Source organism: Monodon monoceros, unplaced genomic scaffold (genome assembly GCF_005190385.1).
Source record: "Monodon monoceros isolate NGI ecotype Baffin Bay Population unplaced genomic scaffold, NGI_Narwhal_1 Super_Scaffold_5, whole genome shotgun sequence".
NCBI lineage: Eukaryota > Metazoa > Chordata > Mammalia > Artiodactyla > Monodontidae > Monodon > Monodon monoceros.
Window position 1 is genome coordinate 89,681,723 of NW_021703782.1, and position 12,325 is coordinate 89,694,047.

The 12,325-nt window shown below is 42.5% G+C and overlaps 1 long non-coding RNA gene and 1 pseudogene across 2 annotated transcripts in view; both read left to right on the top strand.

The window, feature by feature from the left end:
• The first annotated feature begins 4,117 nt into the window (after positions 1 to 4,117).
• Positions 4,118 to 12,325, top strand: part of LOC114884590 — a 28,190-nt gene continuing 19,982 nt past the window's right edge. The window contains exons 1-2 of the long non-coding RNA XR_003790866.1: positions 4,118 to 4,273; positions 11,223 to 11,276. This is a non-coding gene — a long non-coding RNA (uncharacterized LOC114884590). The remainder of the gene's footprint in view (positions 4,274 to 11,222; positions 11,277 to 12,325) is intronic.
• On the top strand, positions 10,127 to 10,466 carry LOC114884589 (annotated as a pseudogene). Its single transcript, XR_003790865.1, has one exon. The product of XR_003790865.1 is annotated as a protein transport protein Sec61 subunit gamma pseudogene (transcript).

Here is a 12,325-nt window from a genome sequence, read left to right on the forward strand (position 1 = left end):
TGGTGGTGCTGAATTCTCTTAGCTTTTGCTTGTCTGTAAAGCTTTTGATTTCTCCATCAAATCTGAATGAAATCCTTGCTGGGTAGGGTAATCTTGGTTGTACGTTTTTGTCTTTCGTCACTTTAAGTATATCCTGCCACTCCCTTCTGGCCTGCAGAGTTTCTGCTGAAAAATCAGCTGATAACCTTATGGGGATTCCTTTGTATGTTATTTTTTATTTTTCCCTTGCTGCTTTTAATATTTTTTCTTTGAATTTAAGTTTTGTTAGTTTGATTAATATGTGTCTTGGTGTGTTTCTCCTAGGGTTTATCTTGTATGGGACTCTCTGTGCTTCCTGGACTTGGGTGACACTTTCCTTTCCCATGTTAAGGAAGTTTTCCACTATAATCTCTTCAAATATTTTCTCAGACCCTTTCTTTTCCTCTTCTTCTTCTGGGACCCCTATAATTCGAATGTTGCTGCATTTAGTGTTGTCCCAGAGGTCTCTGAGACTGTCCTCAATTCTTTTCATTCTCTTTTCTTTATTCTGTTCCCTGGCAGTTATTTCCACCATTCTATCTTCCAGCTCACTTATCCATTCTTCTGCCTCACTTATTCTGTTATTGCTTCCTTCTAGAGAATTTTTCATTTCAGTGATTGTGTTGTTCATCACTGTTTGTTTGCTCTTTAGTTCTTCTAGGTCCTTGTTAAATGTTTCTTGTATTTTCTCCATTCTGTTTCCAAGATTTTGGATCATCCTTACTCTCATTACTCTGAATTCTTTTTCAGGTAGGTTGCCTATTTCATCTTCATTTATTTGGTCTTGTAGGTTTTTACCTTGCTCCTTCATCTGTAACAAATTTTTTTGTTGTTTCATTTTTTTTTTTTTTCATGGGTGGTGCTGTATTCCTATCTTACTGGTTGTTTGGCCTGAGACGTCCAGCACTGGAGTTTTCAGGCAGTTGGATAGAGCTGGGTCTTGGTGCTGAGATGAGGACCTCTGGGAGGCCTCACTCCGAATGATATTCCCTGGGGTCTGAGGTTCTTTTAGTCCAGTGGTTTGGACTCGGACCTTCCACCACAGGAGCTTGGGCCCAACCTCCAGCCTGGGAACCAAGATCCTGCAAGTTTTGTGGCTCAGTAAAAAAAAAAAAAGAAAGTAAAAAGAACAGTACAATATCAAAGAATATAAAACAAAATAAAATTAGAAAGATTAAAAAATATATTAGGAAAAATAAAGCTATAATTGAAACAACTGCAACAAGGGAAAATAAAACCACAGCAGAAAAAAAAAGGGAGTGGGGGGTTGGGGAACAAGCCAGAAGGAGAGATCACTAACAAAGTATAAAGAATAAAATAAAATTAGAAAAATAGAAGATTTATTAGGAAAAATAAAAAAGAATCAACAACGAGTCAACAAGGTAAAACAGAACCCCAATCTAAAAGAGGAAAAAAGAAAAGAAAAAAAAAGCCTTGGCTCTTGGGGCGGAGTTTAGGTGGGGGGTGGAACTCAGGCAGGGGCGGGGTTTTGGGTGGGGCGGGACCTAAGGGGGTAGAGGGAGTGACATTTGAGTGTGGGGTGGGGCCTAGGCCAGGCATGTTCAAGCATGGGGCGGGGCCTGTGCTGAGGACCTACTCCGGGAAGGGGTGAGGCAGCACGTGGAATGGAGGGCCTCTGGAGTGTGGAGTGCCGGAGTTTGGAGGTAGGGCCCTGAGTGGGGTTTAGGCCAAGCACGGTTGGAGGGGGTCTCAGAGGGTGTCTCCGAGTGTAGAGGTGGGGCCCTGGGTAGGGGCGTAGGGGCGGGGCTTGGGCTCTGCACAGCAGGAGGGAGGCTCCGAGGGCAGAGGATTAGGCCGGGGAGCCCAACAGACTCCCTGGTGCCTAAGTGGACAGGGAAAGCGCTGGCCCCGCTCCCTTCTGTTCCTTCGTGCCCCTCCCCCACCATCTCCCCCAGGGTCTCCCCTGTCCCTGCTGGACCCCTAACTGTGGGTGGGTCCCATTGGCGTAGGAATTCCTTCCCTCCCCCAGCTGCCCCTCAGGGGTGCCAGTCTAGAGGTCCGGCCTTTACTTTTGCTCCCCCTTCCCTCCCTCCCTCCCACTCCCTCAGGACCCACGCGGCTGGAGGGGGTCTCAGTGGGCAGAGGATTAGGCCCAGGATCTCAGCAGGCTCCTGGGGGCCCAAGTGGGCAGGGGAAACCTGGCCACGCTCCCTGTGGATCCTCTGCCCTCCCAGTGGTCCCCCAAATTCCCCCTTCGGATGTGGGATCCCTTCCCTCCCCCAGCTGCCCCTGTGGAAGTGGAGGCGGGTGCCAGTCCCGTCCCGCCTCCACTTCTCCTCCCCCATCACTCCCCCAAGTCCCACGTCCTACCGGTCCCTGGGGGTTCCTTCCATCCCCTTAGGTGTCTGTGGTCCCCCATTGGTGCCCAGTAGGTGCACCAGTTGTGAGGAGATGTGAATTCCATGTCCTCCTAGTATGCCATCTTGACTCCCCCCACCTTTTATTTTTTTTTATGGTAGCCATTCTAATGGATGTGAAGTGGTATCCCACTGTGGTTTTGATTTTCTTTTTTTTTTTTTAATTATTTATTTATTTACTTTTGGCTGTGTTTGGTCTTTGTTGCTGAATGGGGGCTATTCTTCATTGCAGTGCGTGGGCTTCTCATCACAGTGGCTTCTCTTTATTGCAGAGCCCTGGCTCTAGGCGTGCGGGCTGCAGTAGTTGTGGCACATGGGCTCATTAATTGTGGCTTGTGGGCTCTAGAGCCAGGCTCAGTAGTTGTGGCGCACGGGCTTAGTTGTTCTGTGGCATGTGGGATCTTCCCGGACCAGGGCTTGAACCTGTGTCCCCTGCCTTGGCAGGCGGATTCTTAACCATTGCGCCACCAGGGAAGTCCCCTGTGGTTTTAATTTTCATTTCCCTAATTATTAGTGATGTTGAGCATCTTTTCATGTGCTTATTGGCCGTTTGTATATCTTCTTTGGAGAAATATCTATTCTAGTACTTTGTCCATTTTTGAATCAGGTTTTTTTTTTTGTCCCCAAGTTTTAGTAGTTCTTTATATATTCTGGATATTAATGCCTTATCAGATATGTAATTTGAAAATATTTTCTCCCATTCTGTTGGTTGCCTTTTCACTGTGTTAATAGTGTCCTTTATTGCACAAAAGTTTTTCATTTTGATGAAGTCCAATTTGTCTATGTTTTCTTTTGCTGCTTGTGCCTTTGATGTCTTATCCAAGAAAATCAGAGGCAAATCCAGTGTCATGAAGCCTGTTTTCCTCTCTCTATGCTGTCTTGATCTAGCCTCTAATGGTGGTTTCTATTTGTCTGCTAGTTAAACATAAATATCTATCTTTCCCCCACCCTGCCCTTGCCATGAGCATGACTGTTTAAAACCTGGCAATTTTGCTATCAATCCACAATATAGATACAGCTGCTCTCTGATGAAAGGCTAAGACAAGCTGGAGTAAGTTCTGAATGACCTTGATCTTAACCCTCATCACAGTGAAAGGGACTGGTGAAGAGTAGAGTAGGTGTTTTTGGAATCAAAAGGGCCTCACCCCAAATCTGCCTGCCTCTGCCACTGCTAGCTGGGTGGTTTGGGGCAAGTTCTTCCTCTTTGAGCTTCAGTTTTTATTTTATTGTTTATGTTTAAAATGGGGATAATAATACCTACCTTGAGGTGCAGTTGTGGGAATGACAGATAATGTGTATACATGTCTGGCTCTTGGAAGCTGGAAGCCCTAATTATTAATTATTGCTGTGTTAGACTTGGTTGTCACCCAGTACATCTCCTCTACTTGACCACTAGCCCGTGAGCACCTCCAGGGACCAGTGTAGCACATCTTCATTTCTGGATCCCAACACTTGGTCCCAAGCCTAGTCAGTGGTAGGACCTCTGTAGGCCTTTGTTGAGTGAATGATTTGGAAGGTGAAAAAACATTCCCTTGCCGCCAGCCTGAAAGCCACATCCCTGTCATGGCATATGGGTGTGAACTTGTGAGTCTGAGGATTCACGTGAAACACATTCTTGCTCTTGGAATGTATTTCTTTCCACATATGGATGCCAAACGATGTCCAACTTTTCCTCTCTCCTCTTCACTGCTACTGTTTTTTGTCTACTTTCCAGGTGAAACTGATCCTGCATCCCAGAGGGAATTTTGGAAGAGGTTTCAGTGGAGGTGAAAACCAAGTGCCTGAATGGTTTTATTGCTGAAAAGTCCTGAGTCTGGGAAACCTCTCCGTCTTGGAGTTTCCCTCAGAATGAAAAACAAGGGGAAGCTGACTGGCAGGTACACGGACAAGACAGAGATCTTTTGAATTCCCAACTTTATCAAAGTTTGGTTTGATAGATTCTGTACGGTTCGGTTAGGTTACATTGAATTTGGTACTTGGATGAGTATGGAGCAGATCAGATTTTTGCTGGTTCCATTCAGATTTTTATTCTCTGTGCAAAGTAATACCATTGGCAACTTTAAAAAAGTTACAGCATGCAGTATTTCTTGACATGCTAAAGTGGCCAACATTGAGACTGAGGAAATACATGTATTAATTTTGGATCATAGTTACTTTTCTAAGCCTATTTTTGGACTGCAGTTTGCTGTCATCAACACCAAATCTTCCTCGGTGAAGTATTTTCTCAAAGACAAGTCTTTATGAGTAATCATCAGAGAAAGGAAGCAGGTTAATTTTACCTTGAAAACTCTGTTGGGTGCCAAAGCTGGTAGGATGTGCAAAAATACAGGCTTGAACTGTTTCAGAAGTGGATTTTAAAAGAATTGTGGCTAATACTTTTCATCCCAGTGACTATTTCTGAGTTCAGATTTAGTGGAAGATGATTGTGATGACTTAACAGAAACATGTCAGACAGGTATTTTATATCCTGGTACGTTCTTTATGCTCTCTCACTGGGCCAGATCTGAGTAAGTCATCCTCCTGCTTAAAAATCCTCACTAGCTATCCCACTTCTCCCAGGATGAAGTCTGAAGACATCCCAGGCTTGTGTGAGCTGATCCTCCGTTGAGCCGATAAGCTTGCTTCCTGGCCCTTTCATAGCCTTTTTAGAACCCTTCACTTACTCACATAACAAAAAATTAGCCATTTCAATCTAAACAAGTTAGTGGCATTTAGTACACTTACAATGTTGTGCAACCACCACTATGATCCAGTTTCAGAATATTTTCATCACCCCCAAAGGAAGCCATGTACACGTTAAGTAGTCACTCCCTATTGCCCTTCCCCCAGCCCCTGGCAACCACCATCCTACTTTCTGTTTCCCTGGACTTATCTGTTCTGGACATTTCATGTGTATAGAATCATTGTGTGGAATATTGAATGGAATCATGTATAATATATGACCTGTGTGTCTAGTTTCTTTTATATAATACAATATTTTTGAGGTTCCTTTGCATGGTGACAGTACAGTATTAGAAATTCATGCCTTTCTATGTTTGAATAATATTCTATTGTATAGATATAGCACATTCATCTGATGGTAGACATTTGGATTGTTTCCATTTTTTGGTTATTATGACTAGTGCATGCACGTATGTGTATTTGCTTGAGTACCTGTTTTCAATTCTTTTGGATATATAGCTAGGAGTGGAATTGCTGGGTCATATAGTATTTCTATGTTTAATGTAGAAGAATTGCCAGACTGTTTTCTTCCCTTTTCTCTCATGTTTCTATAATACAATATATTCAAGAAAATTTCTACTGTAGCACAGTTATAAGATACCTTTAGTTATGACAGGCTGTATATGTATCTGACAGCAGGGATTAGGTCTTATTTATTTGTGAATCTCCAATACCCGGTACAGGGCTGCACAGAGAAGGTACTCAAAAAGTGTTTGTAGAATTGGATTGACTATAGAGGGATTATATGCAGTTTTATCCTTGAGGAAGATGTGGTGTATGTGGTAAGGCTGTGAATATGAGTGATGGGCTAAGTGGAGATAGGAGGTGGGTGAAGTAAAGAAGACCCTCCCAACTTCTTTGGACAAAGGGAAAGGAAGACCAGTGTGGTAGAACTAGTTATCCATAGACCTGGCTTCTATTGCTGGTTTGCCTTTAACTAACTCATTATAATTTTCCGAGAAGTTCAGTTCTCCTCTTTGTCAAATGAAAAGATTGAATATTTTAGTGATATTCCATTTTTTGGGTTTGTTTTAAGCAACGGGAACTGTTTTATTCATATGAACTCACTGGTGGAAGCCCAGTATGCCTTGATGGGGGGAAGGGCAGAGTGCAGAGCAGGGCACAGACCAGAACACAGGGCAGCCCCTATCCCTGCAGCCCCAAGACCTTGGCAGGACCCTGAGACTCAAGGTCCCAGCACATTCAGTAGCTCTGAGAGACCTCTGTTCTAGAAAGATCAAGGAAGCATGAATGCACACAAGTACATATTATTCTGCAAAAAAAGAATTTTTTCCAAGCAATAGAGGGGAGCTTAAGGATTGAGACAGCAACTTCAATGGGAAAAGAACAAAAGATCTGATGAAAAATTACAGTGAGTAGTACATTTGGTTAAAAAGGGGGTCCCCAACCTCCTTCTCGCCTCCTCATACTTAAAAAGAAAAGATGTTGCAGGTTGACTTCATGAACAGAATTGTCAAACGTTTGTACTCTCCTAACTGAATGGATTCCTGCTCCATGAGAGCACTTCCTCTGCAAATGTCCTGCCTGGTATCATAGCTGAATGTGTCATTGGGCAGGCCTGGCCTGGTCCTTACTTTCTGGGTTTCCTTTTTTTTTTTTTCTCTCTCTCTCTCCTGGCAAAATGTCTTGAAAACATGACATTTACACTCCACCCTCATGTTATCTTTTCTCTCTAGTTCTTTGCTTTCGAACTAGCCTTGAACATCGTGAGGGTTAGCTGAGGCCCCCAGACCGCTTCCTGGCACGCCTATGGCATCAACAGGCCATAACCTCTCTCTCCACCGGATTGTTGCTGATGCTAGGCTTGCTTTGGTCTTGTTCAATTTTTTTATTTCTGCTGAAGCTCATTTTTAGGCAACACTTCTGAAAACATACTGCCTGAACCTCAAAATCTCTTCTATTTATTCAGGTTGAGGCACAGACGTTATTCAGGCACTGAGACCGAAGTTGGTTTACACGGATGTCTGAATTAGCCCCCAAACCATGTTGTTTTTATTGTGAATATCCCTACATGTCATCATAGAAACATAGTTCAAGCAGTGTAACTGCAAACAGTATTCACATTCCACTATTAGCCCTCTTGTTTATTTTTTTTTTTTTTCATTTTTATGTGAGGCTCTTCTGGAAATTCTACAACTTCTTTTAAAACAGATTTTCTGGACAATGAGTGTCCCTTTTGGAGGTAGAGCCCTATTATAAAAATAGAAAGAAAATTCAGTTTCAATATCCCTCTGATTTTACTTGCTTAACAGTTGCTTTCACTCCAAAATGGGCATGAACGTAAACACTGCAGTATTTTCACCATTTCTTTAAATGCTTTTTAAGAAAGGGAACTTACAGTTTTCCGGAGGATACCTGTATGACGTTAATCTCTCTCGCTCCGCCATGATGCTGTGGGACTAGTGGAGGATTGGATGCGGTAATCCTTTAAATAGCACTTCAAAAATGATTTAGAAAATCTAAAGTCTGTCTTGTAAACCCCAGAACTTGTCTCAGATCTTGCCTCGATCAACTTCCAAAGTATAATGCAACGTGATTATGTTCCTCTGGGGAAACCTGTGAAACAGGTCTTTGAGCTCCATTGGATATGTCAGAGTTTTAATTGATTCTTTACCATGTCTCTGCCCCCCCTAATAGCAGTGCTAAGGACAGGACGTGTTTTATGGGAACAGTCACCCAGAGCTTAATTTGTTGTTGCATAGTAGACAAGACTATTTCCCAATGAAATTAAATCTGTTTCGTGCCCTGAGAGTTTCTTCCTGATCAAGTGTGGTCTGCTGATTATGGAGAGTGCAAACCTTGATAGCCTCCAATTAGCACTGATGCGATTCCAGGGAAAACTTACTCCCTGTTCCTTGCCAGTTACAGAAAAACATTTTGGTTGAAAAGAGGTGTGCCACAGAACTCTGTTCCTTGAGTTCATTTACTTTTCTCTTGCTTCTTGGATCACAAGACAGGGGTGAGCCACACGCCCTTATTACAAGCCATATAAAGTACCTCACATATATTATCTCATTTTGTCCTCATGATAACGTTGCAAAGAGGGCAGGCAAGTATCACTATGCCCATTTTACAGATAAGAAAACTGAGTCCCAAATAGCTTTGCAACTTACTTGAGGAACCACCAGTAATAAGCACCAAGTAAGGACTAGAAAGCAGATACTCTTTTTAGTAATTACCCTCTTTCTTGGACAGTAGCCAAGACTGCTCTACCTAGAGCTTACTGCAGTGGAATTTCTGCCCCCCAACACAGTTCGTTTATTCATTCAATCAACAAACACTTGCAGTGAGTATGAATTTGGGGCCTCAAAATTCAGATCTGCAAAACAAAGGTAGATTTATTTTTAAACTTCAAGTAAATTCTCTCTTGGGTCCTCATTCCTCCTGGTGGCAGAAACTTGTCAATTCTAGGTTTTCTCTGCCAGCTCAGGGAATTTCCCCCTCCTCCCTTTTCTTCTGTAGTTGTATATAAGTTCAGGCCATTGGAAGGTTTGTGTGTGTGTGTGTGTGTGTGTGTGTGTGTGTGAGTGTGTGACAGTGTGTGTGTTATGGAGATGGTAGATGCATATGGCCTTCTGGGGTCTTGTTACTCTGATTGCTGTTGAAATGTGTGGCCCATCTGGTCTTCCAACATTTGGAAGTATTTGGTAAATACTAGCACTTATTGCTATGTGATTTTTTAAAAACCCTGCTCTTGAGGCATCTGTAGAACTGCTGGCTTGCCTTCTTTCATCTAGCTTCTGTGTCCTCCTTGTAAGTATGAGAGACACTTGGCTGCCCTCCTGAGCTACTCTGAGGATTTGGGGGAATTTCATAGGACTCTCTCAGGCCTCTTGGTCTAGCCTTGTCATATGTCTTTTTTATTCGAAGCTTCTCTCTCCTACCCTATTGTGTGTGGGAGTGGGGAGAGGAGACTGTTTCCCCACCTCCTCAGGTATCACCTTGTGTGAGGCATAGATCGCCTCTACCCCTGGATCTACCAAACCAACCTGGGGTGTATCTCATTTCCCTGACTGCACACATATCCCCTCACCCTGGCCTTACCCAAGGGAAGGAGGGAGGGTGGGGTGAGGGGCATAAACAGGGACATTCTCCATCATCCAAGTGTCTGCTCTGCTGTCCAATGCTCTCCTCTAGAGCAGGTAAATTTTACTTCCTCTGGATCAGGGGGTGGGATGGGGGTGGGGAGGAAGGATTAGCCCAGCAAGTATTCATCCAAATCTGTTATCTCTGCCAGGAGCTCAGCTTTTGAAAGTCAAAAGCTATGAGTTAACTATTTTTATTCTCTCTTCCTTGAAGCAGTAAAGGTGGAATGTCTTAGCTGTCTAGGCTGGGGGGTGAGCAATGGGGTACACATAACTCTGTGTGTGTGTGTGTGTGTGTGTGTGTGTGAGAGAGAGAGAGAGAGAGAGAGAGAGAGAGAAGCTGTTAATCCCTCATAATATTACCCTGAGTTTGGTCATTTTTGCCTAACATGTTCCAGATTCTCTGCCAGATGGGGAATATAGAGGTGAGCAGACTATATCCCTTGCCTAAGATGTTTACAGCCTAGTGAGAAAGGCAGAGACAGGGAGGTTGGCCCCAAGGCGAGATGCAGGCTGAGAGTGGTGTGCACTGTTTAAACCAGTGTAGTGTGCTGGCTGATTGGAAAGATGTATAAGGTGCCACTGGTACCCTTTCCCGAAGACCCAAGCAAAGACTTTACAATTCTACAGTTTCCCTGTTATCCAAGCTATTTGGTGCTCACCACTTTGGGTAACTGATCTGAACTAAGATGTAAGTGGAAAGCAAAAGGAAAATTAATAGTAAAACAATTATAATTTTGTATCTATGATCTCACAGGACCTTCTCCACCTCCGTGAGAGCTTGTAGGGTTATCTCCACGTGGCCCATATACAGCCAGGGTTACTTAGTAGCATCTTCTAGGTACCACTGCAAGCTGAGAAATATTAATTTGGCATTATGAAATAATTTGAAGCCGGACCCAGCTTCCGGTTCTGGTGGGCATTTGTCTGTTGCCTGTTGTGCTACGTGTCTTTGGCTTGTGAGCGGATGGTGGGCAGGCGTCATGGATCAGGTAATGCAGTTCGTTGAGCCAAGTTGGCAGTTTGTGAAGGACTCAATTCGGCTGGTTAAAAGATTCACCAAACCTGATAGAAAAGAATTCCAGAAGATTGCCATGGCAACAGCAATAGTATTTGCTATAATGGGATTCACTGGCTTTTTTGTGAAATTGATCCATATTCCTATTAATAACATCATTGTTGGTGGCTGAATACCTTTGTAGAAAAGTGTTTTTCATCTTGTGGATTGGTGAACAAGTAAGGATTTGAGACGCTCATGGAGTAAAAATTTGCTTATATGTTTTGTGTTTTTCTTTCATTTTTTTTCTTCCAAGGTGTTTTCTATTTGTAAATTAAAATAATTTCAAAATATATAAAAAGCAGTAATTTCAGCTTTTACTTCTGTTTCTCAAAAAAGCCTAAAAGAGAGTATGTTCATTACATAGAGCAAATTCCCTCCTCTTCTTTCATCTTCTCTTTTCTCCTTCTCTCTCTTCCTCTTCCCTTCCTATTTGTCCTATCTATCTGTCTGTCTATCTATCTATCTATCTACCTATCTATCCATCCATCCAGCTATCCATCTATCATCATCTATCATCCATTCATCTGTCTCATGGCCAGCTTTGCTCTTTTCCCAGTCCAAATTCCCACCCCAGATCTCTCAACCTGAGCTGGCATAGTCTTTTGGAAAAAAAATAAACTTTTTCAACCATTTCCTGTTTTAGTTTCCTCTCTTGCTCTTTCTCCTTTTCTTTTTCCTCTCCTTCCAGTCTAGTAGCAACCTGTCCTTTTAAATACAAATCTAAATATTACTTTAGCTACATATTATAGATCTAGAAAAAAGTCTGGTGAAGACAGAACCATCCTTAGCACGCTGGGGGTGGAGGTCGGGGTGATGGGTTGATGGGAGAGGCAGAGGGAGAGCCAAGGAAGCAAAGACCGTTTTCCTTAGTGGATGGAGAAGGTGATGTATTATTATTTGCAAGTCTATATTTTTGATCCCTGTCAAACTCTTTTACAGATGGAGAAACTGAGGCCTGGAGAATAAAATAAGCTGCCCAAGGTCACACAGCTGGTAAGTGACAGAGCTGTGGTTTAAATCCAGATCTTTGACATTAAGTGTTCTTCCTACTCACAAGTGGAGTGAATTCCCGGTTTCTCCCATAATTCAAATGAGAGGAAAATTCAAATAACAAAGATTCTCTCCCCACCCCTCAAAAGTAGTAATGGAGAGGACAGTTAATGGAAAAAAGATGCCAGGTCTAGCATGAGAACTATGGTTTGTTGGTTCCTTGATATGGAGATGGTAATGGCCACCCACTGCCAGAAGGGAGGCAAGAACCAGGAGAGGCAACAAGATGGAGGGAGCTGAAGGCCTTGTGAATTAACAGTATTGGAATTACATGGGTTCTGAAGTTTGTGTTTAAGTGTCAGCCACAGGGAAACCTGAGAGATCTGGGCTACTGCTGAAGAAAAATATGTTACACAGTGAGAATAGAAAAACCCAGTACTGTTTCCTGATTACTGTATTGTATAGTACATTGGACCTTTTAAAAACATTAAAACGTATAGCAGAAAGTGAGCAGCCCATGTAATACCCCAACTCACACACCCATAAAAGTCATAAGAAAATCTTCATATTTTTTCTATACAAATACTAATATGGTGGTAAAATAGCAGGATATCATTCACAATCTGTGTGAAATCTTGCAATCATATAGGTTCCTTTACCTGTACCCCTTTATGTTATAGGTATTGTGGTGATTACATCTACATACATTGAAAACCCCATCAGACAACTCTGTCATTACTGCTTTAAACAGTCATACGTATTTTAAGGAGCTTAAGAGATGAAAATTAGTATCCATTTACTCAGATTTTTACCATTTTTGTTGTTTTTCTTTCATTCTTAAAGTTGCAAGTTTCTCTCTGGTATCAGTTTCCTTTCGCCTAAAGAATTTCCTTTAGCATGTATTTTAGAATCTGTCTACTGGTTACAAATTCTCTTAGATTTCCTTCATTTGAGAATGTCTTTATTTCACCACTTTCATTCCTGTAAGATATTTTCACTGGATATAGACTTCTGGGTTGACACCTGTTTTCTTTCAGCACTTTTAAAGATGT